The following is a 13,362-nucleotide window of genomic DNA, read 5'->3' as shown; positions in this document are numbered from 1 at the left end:
TCATTTCACCTTCAAGGAAAACTGAGAGGCCACATGAGAATTCACACTGGAGAGAAGCCTTTCATCTGCCAACAATGTGGAAAGAGTTTCAGTGAGCATGGAAATCTTAAAGTCCACATGAGGATTCACACCGAGGAGAAGCCTTTCACCTGTCCTCAATGTGGAAAGAGTTTTACTCATAAAAGCACTTTTAATGCCCACATGACAATTCACACAGGAGAGAAGGCGTTCACATGCAAACTGTGTGGAAATAGTTTCATTGAAAAAGGAAGCCTCAGAAGGCACATGAGGATTCACACTGGAGAAAAGCCTTACTCATGCTCTCAGTGTGGAAAGAGTTTCACTCAAGGAGGAAGCTTTAACAGGCACAAGAGAATTCACACTGGAGAGAAACCGTTCACCTGCCAACAGTGTGGAAAGCGTTTCATTCAAAAAAGATACCTTAATGTCCACATGAGGATTCACACAGAGCTGTGGGAACAGAGCAAGTCTCAAGGAAGGAGATCCAGAAGGATAAATGGAGGAGTGATGACAGTGCAAGACGAGAGAGGACAGGCCAGGGTTCTCATTTATAAACGTTCCGTACGCACAAAATAGGCACAGAAATTGTGTATAAACTTAAAAAAAAAAAAAACTCGGTGTAAATATGTATGCACCTTACAGACATTCTAGACCATGTGTACACACTTTTTCCTGGAGTGAGAAAAGTAATGAAGTAAGAAATGATTTTAAAATCTGTTTTCATTTCAATATACACATTTACATGAAATATCCCACTCTCATTAATATAAAACCATGTGTACGCAAAATCTAGCTTTTGTGCATATGTACAATTTTAGGATGAAATGTATGGAGAGTTATAAAAATGAGACCCCTGGGCTTCATGTTGTGCTTTATTAGTTTTTTTTTTATGCAGCAGTCGTTTCGTGATGGGTTGCTGCTTTACTTACATTTTGTTGTTTGTTTGTCTTATAATTAAAGTTGTGTGAATGTTCACCGGTTCCCGTGGCTCTCAGCCCTGCATGCCACATGTACAGGTGCTTCTCAATAAATTAGAATGACGAGGAAAAGATCATTTATTTCAGTAATTCATCTCAAATTGTGAAACTCGTGTATTACATACATTCAATGCACGCAGACTGAAGTGGTTTAAGTCTTTGGTTCTGTTAATTTTGATGATTTTGGCTCACATTTAACAAAAAAACCCACCAATTAACTATCTCAACAAATTAAAAACTTCATAAAACCAACAATAAAAAAAAAAACATTTAGTGAATTGTTGGCCTTCTGGAAAGTATGTTCATTTACTGTACATGTTCTCAATACTTGGGGATCCTTTTGCTTGAATTACTGCCTCAATTCGGCGTGGTATGGAGGTGATCAATTTGTTGCACTGCTGAGGTGGTATGGAAGCCCAGGTTTCTATGACAGTGGCCTTCAGCTCATCTGCATTGTTTGGTCTCTTGTTTCTCATCCTTCTCTTGACAAAAGCCCATAGATTCTCTGAGTTTGCATAGAGTTTGCTGGCCAGTCAAGCACACCAACACCATGGTCATTTAACCAACTTTTGGTGCTTTTGGCAGTGTGAGCAGGTGCCAAATCCTGCTGTAAAATGAAATCAGCATCTTCAAAAAGCTGGTCAGCAAAAGGAAGCATGAAGTGCTCCAAAATTTCTTGGTAAAAGGGTGCAGTGTTTTCAAAAAACACAATTAACCAACACCAGATGACATTGCACCCCAAATCATCACAGACTTTGGAAACTTAACACTGGACTTCAAGCAACTTGGGCTATGAGCTTCTCCACCCTTCCTCCAGACTCTAGGACCTTGGTTTCCAACTGCAATACAAAACTTGCTCTGGGCAACAGTCCAGTTCTTCTCCTAAGCCCAGGTAAGATGCCTTTGACGTTGTCTGTGGTTCAGGAGTGGCTTAACAAGAGGAATATGACAACTGTAGCCAAATTCCTTGACACTTCTGTGTGTGGTGGCTCTTGATGCCTTGACCCCAGCCTCAGTCCATTCCTTGTGAAGTTCTCTAAAATTCTTGAATCCAGTTTGCTTAACAATCCTCATAAGGCTGCGGTTCTTTCGGTTGGTTGTGCATATTTTTCTTCCACACTTTTTCCTTCCACTCAACTTTCTGTTAACATGCATGGATACAGCACTCTGTGAACAGCCAGCTTATTGGCAATGAATGTTTGTGACTTACACTCCTGTGAAGGGTGTCAATGATAGTCAGAGACCATTTTGAAGGTTCAGGACACCTTTGCAGGTGTTTTGAGTTGATTAGCTGATTGGCATGTCATCATATTCTAATTTGTTGAGATCTTGAATTGATGGGTTTTTGTTAAATGTATATTGTATATTGTCAGTATGTGACTTAACATTTTGGAGTGAATCAGACACTGAATACTTGATCAGAATTGTGTTGAAAACAGCCCAAAGAACCAAAACAACCAAAAAGGCCCAGAGTCTCACACTGAATGACCTGAGTCTCACACAGAGATCTGTCAGTTGACACGACAAAGCCCGAGTTAACTAGTTACTCCTCCATGGACGACTGAATAAACTAATGTATGAACTCCTCCAGCATTATCAACTTTAGGCAGTTAAACCAAGATAATTGGGTCTGGAGACACACATTATGAATCTCACAGGGAAAATCAGAAGACAAAGTGGGATTTCCCTCACTCAAGATAAAGAGTTAAAGCCAGACTCCCTTTTGATCACTTCCTTTGCTTAAATGACTGGAATCCTCTCTAAAACCCACAGAAGACTGTCTTTACATATAAAAATGCATCAGATCATTCTTCATTTGAATAATTCCATTCATGTCTGACTGTCACTGACATAATATGATTTTATCCAAGATTAATGCCATTATGAATAACTATTGAGATGTTTACAGTGAGTGTGTGGTTCTGATATGATGTGAATATCAAATTATTTTTGCTAATATTGATATCAGTTAATAATCAGTTAATCTCAGTATAGTAATCAAGTATAAATTATATTTTTACAAGAGTGGAAAACTAGGAACGATGTGAGTGAGAAGATAATGTTTTGTTTTATATGAAGGCAGGAGAAACATAGCTGCACCTCAAGCTAAACCTGTGTCTAATTGTTCAGAAACCCTCCTGTTAGCCTTGTCTTCACTACAATCACGCTGCTTGCCATCTCTATTTCTTCTTTTTTTTTTTCTGTCAAGTGTCTTGTTTTCTAATTAAGTTTTGCCACAAAGCCATGTCTCTTACTTTGTCTTTGCCCTCCTCAAACTCTGACCAGCCTGCAGGACTCCACTTCCATCCTTCAGTTAACACCTGAAATCACGGAAAACTCAATGTGAGGGTTGAATTAATGATTGATGGTTGTTCAGGTCTAAGATATGCTGCTAGAGACTTGGGATTTTATATTCTCACTCTCTTAAAACTCATTCTTTCCTCTCTTTCTTTCTTTCTGCTACTTGTGTGAATGTGTGTGTTTATGTGTTAGATTACTTTACATCTATTAGAGTTGTTCAGTAGTCTTAACTGTATTTTAAAAGAACTATCTTGTGTTTTGTTCTTTCATGGTAATTTCTTAAACTGCAGATCTTGTTACTGTTCTAATAAATAGTGTTTTCAATATTCTTTGGATATTAATATCTTGTTCATGGTCACAGCCTGTTTAATTGATGTCGGGCGATTCATTTGATCAGCTGTAAAACAGTGATTCTGTAAAAATTCCCTGTAAATATAATGAATTCCCTTTGAGTGAATTTACTTGTTTTTACCTTACAGTGATTTTCCCATTTTAACCGCCCCCGGTACACCCCTCCCCCCACAAAAAAAACTCAAATTACTAAGCAACCAATGAATGGAGTACCACAAAACAGGTATCAATAGAATCTTAGAATCTCAGCTTTTTAATGATTTTAATAAACTCTTAACTAGTGATGATTAGTCCCCCTAAACCACAGTGTACCGCGGGGTGGCACTGGGAAAAAATGACTAATCATATTTTTCAAACCACTACCTTGATCAATAAAAAATGGATATCATTTAAAAGCTTAGAGTCTGACCTTTACATATAGCAAATTTGATTAACCCCAAAGTAGTGCTGAGTTATTTGATGATAAATGAAAAAATAAAATCTTAGTTTTTTTTTGTACAGTGTACTGTAATATGTCAGAAACATCATACAGCTCAGATAGTCATGTCATATGTCATTTGAAAGGTCTCACTGAGTAGAATAAAACAAATATAATTGTTTGGGGATTTGACTCAACTTGAGCGAGTTTTTCTAAGAGAAACCCTCAGACCCAAATAAAAAAATAATACATGGATGGGCTTTTATGTCACTTTACTGCTTGCAACTTCATAAAACATGCTCAGATCGTAACAAAATACATGTACATACAAAATACAAACCCAATTCCAAAAAAGTTGTGACACTGTACAAATTGTGAGTAAAAAAGGAATGGAATAATTTATAAATCTCATAAACTTATATTTTATTCACAATAGAATATAGATAACATATCAGTTGTTGAAAGTGAGACATTTTGAAATGTCATGCCAAATATTGGCTCATTTTGGATTTCATGAGAGCTACACATTTCAAAAAAGTTGGGACAGGTAGCAATAAGAGGCCGGAAAAGTTAAATGTACATATAAGGAACAGCTGGAGGACCAATTTGCAACTTATTAGGTCAATTGGGTATAAAAAGAGCCTCTCAGAGTGGCAGTGTCTCTCAGAAGTCAAGATGGGCAGAGGATCACCAATTCCCCCAATGCTGCAGCGAAAAATAGTAGAGCAATATCAGAAAGGAGTTTCTCAGAGAAAAATTTCAAAGAGTTTGAAGTTATCATCATCTACAGTGCATAATATCATCCAAAGATTCAGAGAATCTGGAACAATCTCTGTGCGTAAGGGTCAAGGCCGGAAAACCATACTGGACGCCCATTACATACAGGACCCTTAGACGGCACTGCGTCACATACAGGAAAGCTACTGTAATGGAAATCACAACATGGGCTCAGGAATACTTCCAGAAAACATTGTCGGTGAACACAATCCACCGCGCCATTCGCTGTTGCCGGCTAAAACTCTATAGGTAAAAAAAGAAGCCATATCTAAACATGATCCAGAAGCGCAGGGATTTTCTCTGAGCCAAGGCTCATTTAAAATGGACTGTGGCAAAGTGGAAAACTGTTCTGTGGTCAGACGAATCAAAATTTGAAGTTCTTTTTGGAAAACTGGGACGCCATTTCATCCGAACTAAAGAGGACAAGGACAAGCCAAGTTGTTATCAGCGCTCAGTTCAGAAGCCTGCATCTCTGATGGTATGGGGTTGCATGAGTGCGTGTGGCATGGGCAGGATGGGAATCTGGAAAGGCACCATCAATGCTGAAAGGTATATCCAAGTTCTTGAACAACATATGCTCCCATCCAGACGTCGTCTCTTTCAGGGAAGACCTTGCATTTTCCAACATGACAATGCCAGACCACATACTGCATCAATTACAACATCATGACTGCGTAGAAGAGAAGGATCCGAGTACTGAAATGGCCAGCCTGCAGTCCAGATCTTTCACCCATAGAAAACATTTGGCGCATCATAAAGAGGAAGATGCAACAAAGAAGACCTAAGACAGTTGAGCAACTAGAAGCCTGTATTAGACAAGAATGGGGACAACATTCCTATTCCTAAACTTAAGCAACTTGTCTCCTCAGTCCCCCAGATGTTTGCAGACTGTTATAAAAAGTAGAGGGGATGCCACACAGTGGTAAACATGGCCTTGTCCCAACTCTTTTGAGATGTGTTGATGCCATGAAATTTAAAATCAACTTATTTTTCCCTTAAAATGATACCTTTTCTCAGTTTAAACATTTGGGGCCCTATCATACACCCGGCACAATGCGACGCAAGGCGCAGCGCAAGTGTGTTTGCTAGTTTCAGTCCGGCGCCGTACACTTTTTACCATCCAGCGCCACGTTGTTTAATTAGCAAATGCATTTGTGCGCCCATAGGCGTGCTGGGCTAAAAAAGAGGTGTGTTCAGGCGCATTGCTATTTTAAGGAGCTGAAAATAAACTGCACCATAGACCAACTCAAACCTGGTCTAAAGTCAATGGCGCAATATTTTTTTGTTAAAGAACGCGTTGGTAGAAAATGCGCCTCTGGGCGGGTCCACAGTGCGTGTTGACTTTGCTTATTACACACAGGAATGCGCATCACACAAACATGCCAAATATTAAAATCAAAAGGATTACAGTGTAAAATAATATTATTGTGTAGGCTACATAAATATGAAAATGTAATGATGGATAGTCATTGCGTGTATTAGAATTAGGCTACCTATTTGCAGTTCAGCCTATTACTACTTATAATGATGAATGAAATTGGCCAATACACACACATATATTAACTGACTCATCACACGGAGCTATTTGAAAGCCTGCATCCAACGCAGACGACTGAAAGACTGACTGGCCACTTAACAGTTAATTTTAGCAAAACATCACTCGTTGAACTCCTCAGTTTAATCAGTGTGTTTAATACATCAGTGTATACATATTAACTGACACATCGCGCGGGGCTTTGGTGGATTCCTGCTTGTCCCGTAGATGATCTGCTTGTGCGCTTTAACTTCGTGCATGAGCAGATCAGTTTCTTTGTTTGAGAAAACGTTCAGCTTTTCCGCCAACAAATTCCGCCATGTTAATAGCGATCCGCCATGGAGCGAGCACATCTCACTCTTAAAGGGAATGGGAGATGACACTCTGATTGGTTTATTGAACGTTACGCCCATTATCTTATCACGAAGCAGCATCGACAATTCCCACGCTTTTTCCAAAGTATGTCGCACTGATTTCAGTATCGGACACGGTGGGAAAAACGACACAATAAATAAAAAGCACAATAAATCCCAACGGCACAATCGCGCAGTGGAGGCACAAAGGGGCACATCCGCGATTTCAAACTTTATCACTAAGGGACGGATGGAGGCAGAAACTGTATTACAGAGTGAACTAAAATGGCAATGTTGATTGCAAAAAAAAAAACACATTCCATTTGCTTTTTGCGATGAATTCAATGCTAGTGTGGCAGGCATGTTCCTGGATTCTGCCATAGCTAGAAAATACTCCTCTGGAAAGACTAAAACAACTCAGCTTCTTAAAGGTAAGTTCATCTGTCTACGTTAATTAATGTTTACAAATAAAACCTATTGTAAAGTGTTACCATGGTATTTATATGCTGTACAGTTTTTTTTTTTTTTTTAAATAGCAACATTTTATATTTCACATTATTTTCAAAATTCACATTAATGAAGATCTACATTTCTCAGTTTTATTCATGGTGAAAACGTGAACGTGCCATAGTTTTAGTGGAAGATTGGGAAAACAAAATCTTTTGAAAGTGCTCAGTGAAAAGTTTGTGCATGAATGTAGGCCTAATCACTCTTGTTATTGTGTTTAGACTGTAATGTGGCTTAGAGTTTTTTTTTGTGTGTGTATAATTTAACCATCCATATATAAGCCCATTAAAAAAAAAGAAAATCATGAACACAATTACTGTGTGCAATGGGCTGTCAAGGGGCACCATAGAAAATCGTGTTAGCCTTTTGACAGAAACTAAAACAAAACACACACTTTAATACATCATCTTATTTATTTTTTTTTATTTTATTTTTTTTTTATCTATATCATCACCATCTTTGACCACTTCTTTTACTTTTTCTTCTTCTTATTATTATTTGTTAGGTGCCATTGCCCCAGAGCTTGCTGATGAGGTCAAAAAAATCTGCCAGACCCAGCCATTTGGATTACTTTGTGATGAGACAAACAACATGCAGACAGAAAAATAACTATTTATACTGGCAAGAGTGTATGATGAGAACAGTCTTGAGGTTGTGACCAAATTTATTGACATGCCAGTCTGCAATGTGGGTACAGCAGAAAATATTTATGAGAAGCCGGAAACCTCTTTGAGGTGAATGTATTTAAACAATCAAGAATGCACTTAAGGTTCGTTTGAATTCAATGGGATGTTTAAAAAAAATATTTGTCTGATTATGACAGAAATGGAGGAATCCCATGGGATAACCTGGTGGCCTTCAACTCTGACAACTGCAGCGTGATGAAAGGAAAGCACCATTCAGTCATCACCAAACTAAGAGCTAGTAAACCTTATGTTCAGGATGTGGGTTGAATATGCCACCTTGCTCAACTTGTCACAGGCTGTGGCATTAAGGCCATCAAGGCCCCAGTGGAGGATTTATTGGGTGCTGTGTATAGCCACTTCCACAAAAGGTCATTATAAAAGAAGAAAATTTTGTCAGTCTGTTCTTGGTAAATTTAGGGTATAGACAGATATAGACAGGTGGACAGATTCTGGGGCCTTGTAGGTAAAAGTGAGACTGAGACCAGGTTTAGTCAGTTGGCTAGTCTGATTAAGGCACTACTTTGCATTCCTCATAGTAATGCCTCCTCAGAGAGAACCTTTAGCATGGTCCGAAAGATTGTGACAGAAAATCAACTGCACAAAACCTGCACACAAGTACACTCCCTCCAGACGGGTACTTAGCAAAGTCTGCTACTTACAATTATAATTCTGGATGTAAGAAACACTAGTAACACCTTCATGTTAAATACATGAAGTACTGTATTTATCATGAAGGTGTTTCCATTTACTTCAAGTACATGACATTTTTTGTTAAATGTTCCACATGCACCACAGTGTTTCCTTTTATGTAATATAAATTTGTTTATAATAAGAAAAAAGAAACATGAATAAGTCTCATTATTATCACAATAATTCTTATTAATAATTATGTATATGTATTTACTTATGTGTATTTAACTTGCCTCTGACCCGCCCCAAACCCAACCCCCATCTGTCGAGTCCCATCCCCCCAACAGACTCCCCCACCCCCATCCGCCCCGCCCCCCGGAGTCTCCCGGATTTCGGTATCCCAATGTTGGCAGGTCATAATCCATAGATGCAAATCTTTACATCCCTAGTTGACAGCATCCATAATCCATATCAATCTTTACATCCCTAAATTACATTGTGCCACACCACTCACGTCTGGTGTAGACATGGTGTTTTGATACTTTGATTACTTACAACACAGTGATATATGCTGTGTCCGAAGATAATAGCTGTGTTCCGAAAACCGCTCACTCGTTGACTAATCCCTATATTAGTGTTTATGGCGTTGAGAGCACTTTATCAGCAAAGAGTGAAAGAAAACAAGTGAGCGAATTCAGACGCTGATGTAAATAGCATGCCCCAGAGTCCGCGGAAAATTTCGTCATTAACATATGCCTACCCATCTGTAATATTGGCTTGTTTTTCATTATGAATTGTGCCACTGTTCACTTGTCACGTTTATTGTATTATTTAATATTAAACAGGAAAAAAAAGTCATGTTTTTTTTTTATTATATGTAAAAATAAAATAGAATAAAAACAACAGTCACATTTATTTGTCCATAAAACATAAAGATAACATAGCCCATTAATATAATTATTAAGTATATTAAAAATAACAGTCATTGAGTGGCGACACACAGGGTATGACAGTGGTATGAACAAACGTTGATTATTGGGCGGTGTTTCCAGTCAGTAAAGTTGACTCGGAAAACCACAATGTACTCCGTTTGTTCATTTTCGTTTGGGGGTTTCCAGTCCATAAAGCAACATTATTTTGAAGAAGAGCAACAGCTTCAGTTCCTGAAGCTCAAAGATGTTAGTCCAAAAACAAATAACTGATAAGATGAGCTTCCATTCCTGGTTAAGCTTTTAACAATCCCATTCCATGTTCATTAAAATTGGGAAACAAATGTACATTTTACATAAATTAACTTCATTGAAACCTACAACAAGGGTAGGACAAACGGTATGTAAGAACATTATTTTTGGCGGGTTTCCAGTCAGTAGCAAGTGGACTCCTAGTAAACTGTACTTCTTGTTCATTTTCGTTCTGAAGAGAGGAAAACATTATTTTCAAAGAACGAGCAACAGCTTCAAGGCGTGCTTTGTTCGCTCAAAGATGTTAGTCAACATACATTCAGCTATTAACAAAATAACTGATGATGATTGAGCTTCCAGTTTCCTGTAAGAAAAACTTTTAAGCAATCCAGTTACCAGTGTTTCATGTAAAATTGGTCGAGAACAAATGTTACATTTTACATTATCTTATGTTGACATACCAGTCAAACCAAAAAATATTCAGACACCAGATATAATTTTTTGTATATATTTTTTTTATTAGTGGGGTTGCAGGAGACTATAGTTCATTTATGTGAGTACAGCAAAATAAAGTAAATGTTATGAACGAAATTTGTTTGGTATAATCTCACAGTGGACCTGCCAGTAAAACTGTTGTAAAAAAATTATTAAGACGACTCAGACCTGGACCTGATGTTTTTGCTTTAGTATTTTCTTAGTTAATTGCTAATGAAATCTTTTTACACCACAGAACTTAATTCATTGCTTGGTAATTGGTCAATAAAAGTATTGATAGTTTGTCTGAATTTTTGGTCGATTATAATCCACTACATATCTATTCGAGTCAAAGTAGAAAGACATTCTGACAATCTGACATTAGTCAAGAATGAATTTTGTTTCACTCTTGAGTTCTTGTCATGTTTTAATTACCTATTTTCTACTAACTATAGCAAATAAACTGTGATAAAGTGGAGAACTGTTTGAAGGTTGTTTGACTGTCATATAATTATAACACCATGGTATATTTATTTACACAATATGACAAATTTTTCTTTTAGTACTGGTATATTTTTTTTTTTTCAGTTTGGCACCAGAGCTCCATACTGCCTGCTGAACCACAAGTGCCTGTCCTCAGGTTTTACCTGTATGGGAGAAGTGTCCGGAGGCCATACTTCTCGGCTTAACAGGGAACAATGACCTACCTCTCATTAACACCCTCCGATGAAGAGCATGAAATTCTGGTCTTCATATTCTTGGCTGGCAGCTGCAACTTCTTACCGAGGTTTGTAACTGTCAAAGACATGTTTTTTTCAAGAGATGTGCCTATTTAGTTTTTGTTTTGTTTAAAAATTCCTTAGCACATTTGAGTTCATTTCTTGTTTTAAAAAGTCTTTGTCTGTTATGATAATGAATGTACATTTCAACAGATAATAAGTAGAGAATGCTGCCATTAAACTGTTTAAAGAGTTACAGGTTCTTTAGAAAGAGTTTACTATGAAGCTACAGTCAATGAACCAGGTTGAGTTGAACGTCGGGACCGGCTGCATTATGGGTTTTTTGCAGTAAACATGGATGCAGAGAAATGCTAATGTTCTGCAAGAGCCTGAAAAAAGAGTACCTGTACTCTTCTGGTCTAAGGGCGCACTAACGGTAATTCATCCTTTAAATCTGTTGCATTTTGTGTATAAGGTTTTTTATATCAGTTTATGTACACATGTTATGTGAAAATAGTGGGTTAATAGTGATTCGTATTTGTCCGTGTCATTTGAGTCTCACTACATTACATGAGAGACTTACAAGGCGCGGCTAATGCATATTTTGAACATTTAAACTTTATTTCTTGTAGTTTTCAACAGTGTCTGCTGGAAAAAGACAGAGAGACAAATAAACAGCAACATCGTATGGAAGCGTGAACTATCATTTCATTAGACCAGTGCAGCTACAGGTTGTTTGCAGACAGTTGATATCCCCCGTTCAACAGTCCACCATGATTGTCCACAAAGTTCTCAAAAATGCGCCTCCTCCGTATCCAATGCAAAGGATCCACTTCCCCTCTTTAGAAGGAGGGTTGTGGAAATCTGCAACGGGGTTTGCAAACCTGGCTGTCAGTCCCTGTCTTTAGTTCAATTGCTGTAGCATTGAATGGCTGTCACATTAGAATCAAGCCTCTATCTGCGAGTCTATTTGCTACTTAAATAAAAAGTTATTTATTCCATCCAGCTACATGCACTCTGTACCAACAAGGTAATATACCTGGACATTTTGTGGGTTAGTCCCGGTCAGTCCCCTGCTTCAGGGCTCAGGAACAGCCCAATCTACGAAGGCACTGTACTACCAACGGAACCACATTTTTGGGAGATGGAGGTTTCCCGCTGTCTTAGCCACCCAATCTCTCTATCAGCCATACAGAGAGCCACTACACCAATGCAGTCAACGGCGTTTCATCAACTTCCACCATCAAAAGCTCTCGGCCCTTATTGATGAGCTTCGCTGTTTGAAAACGCGATGGCGGTCGCTTTCTTTAAGGCCCTTGAGTCAAACCACTTTGCTCCAAAGGTCACCACTTGTTGTACGATACTGCCAACATCTCTGCATCACAAATGGGACATCATGGATCCAGAAGAAAGGACAACTTGATGTCGATGATCTTGATGACCTGCAAGTGAGAGTGGAGAGTGGAGAGTGGAGAACCACCAGAGAACGATTGGTTTGCATCTCTTCTGGTTCAAAGCCGACCATCTTCTTCCAGCCCTAAGACACCCATGATTTTTATAAAATCGTAATATTTGTAAGCAATAAGCACATAATTCCTAGACGCATGAATATTCACTTCATTTGGTTAATTAGTCCCCAGAAAGTGATTGTTGCTACAGGTGACTATAAGCTGTCAGTCCTTAAAACTCTAGCTTTTGTGTTCTACAGAAAAGTCATACAGTTGGGAATTAGTAACATCCTGACTGAATACTGTATGTCCTAAAAGTGACACCTGTACTCCCTCGGTCACATCCCTCGCATCCGCGAGATTGAGAAAGTGGGAGGCTAAGTCAAAAAGCACACCGTGAAGAAAGCTCCCGTGTTGGTTCCATTTTATTACAGAATCCGTATTATTTAGCAGTAGGCAACATTACATGGTGTCAGAGTAGGGCTAGTACTACTCACAATCCCGAAAGAGAACCATGGATATTTCGGCGTCCCACACCCAGCTGGATTGGGAATACGGCTACTTGCCGGAAGCATGGCGGCGTTTCAAGCAGCATGCGGAGCTCATATTACGCTCTCCCGGTACCCTACAGAGAAACGCGAACAGGGACAAATGCAGCTAATCTCCTCCTATGGATCGGAAAAGGGCGCGACATTTCAACTGCAAGGTACACTAAACAATGAAGAGACGCAACGAAACTACAAAACATTACACGATAAGTACTAACCGCGTACCTCCACCAAAGTCCTAACCCGATAATATGCAAATATCGTTTCCATGAGAAAACACAGGGGATGGGGAACTTTTGAACACTTTGGTCACGTGATTCTGGAAGCTGTTTGTTAAGGACTGTGGATACCCGTCCACCGCGACGAGATGGTGCGAGACCGCCTTGTGTTTCGTACAAAAATTCACCGCGAGTGCTGGAGAAGTTTGCTCAGGGTTA

At 38.8% G+C, this 13,362-nt stretch overlaps 1 long non-coding RNA gene across 1 annotated transcript; it reads left to right on the top strand.

Moving 5' to 3' along the window:
* Window positions 1-6,672: 6,672 nt before the first annotated feature.
* LOC122140699 lies at window positions 6,673-8,701 on the top strand. The gene is made up of 3 exons (XR_006157283.1): window positions 6,673-7,163; window positions 7,745-7,973; window positions 8,063-8,701. It is a non-coding gene; the product is annotated as an uncharacterized LOC122140699 (long non-coding RNA).
* The last annotated feature ends 4,661 nt before the right edge of the window (window positions 8,702-13,362 follow it).

The sequence above is a fragment of the Cyprinus carpio genome, chromosome A4 (genome assembly GCF_018340385.1).
Source record: "Cyprinus carpio isolate SPL01 chromosome A4, ASM1834038v1, whole genome shotgun sequence".
Taxonomy (NCBI): domain Eukaryota; kingdom Metazoa; phylum Chordata; class Actinopteri; order Cypriniformes; family Cyprinidae; genus Cyprinus; species Cyprinus carpio.
This window is presented reverse-complemented; position numbering and strand designations above follow the sequence as displayed.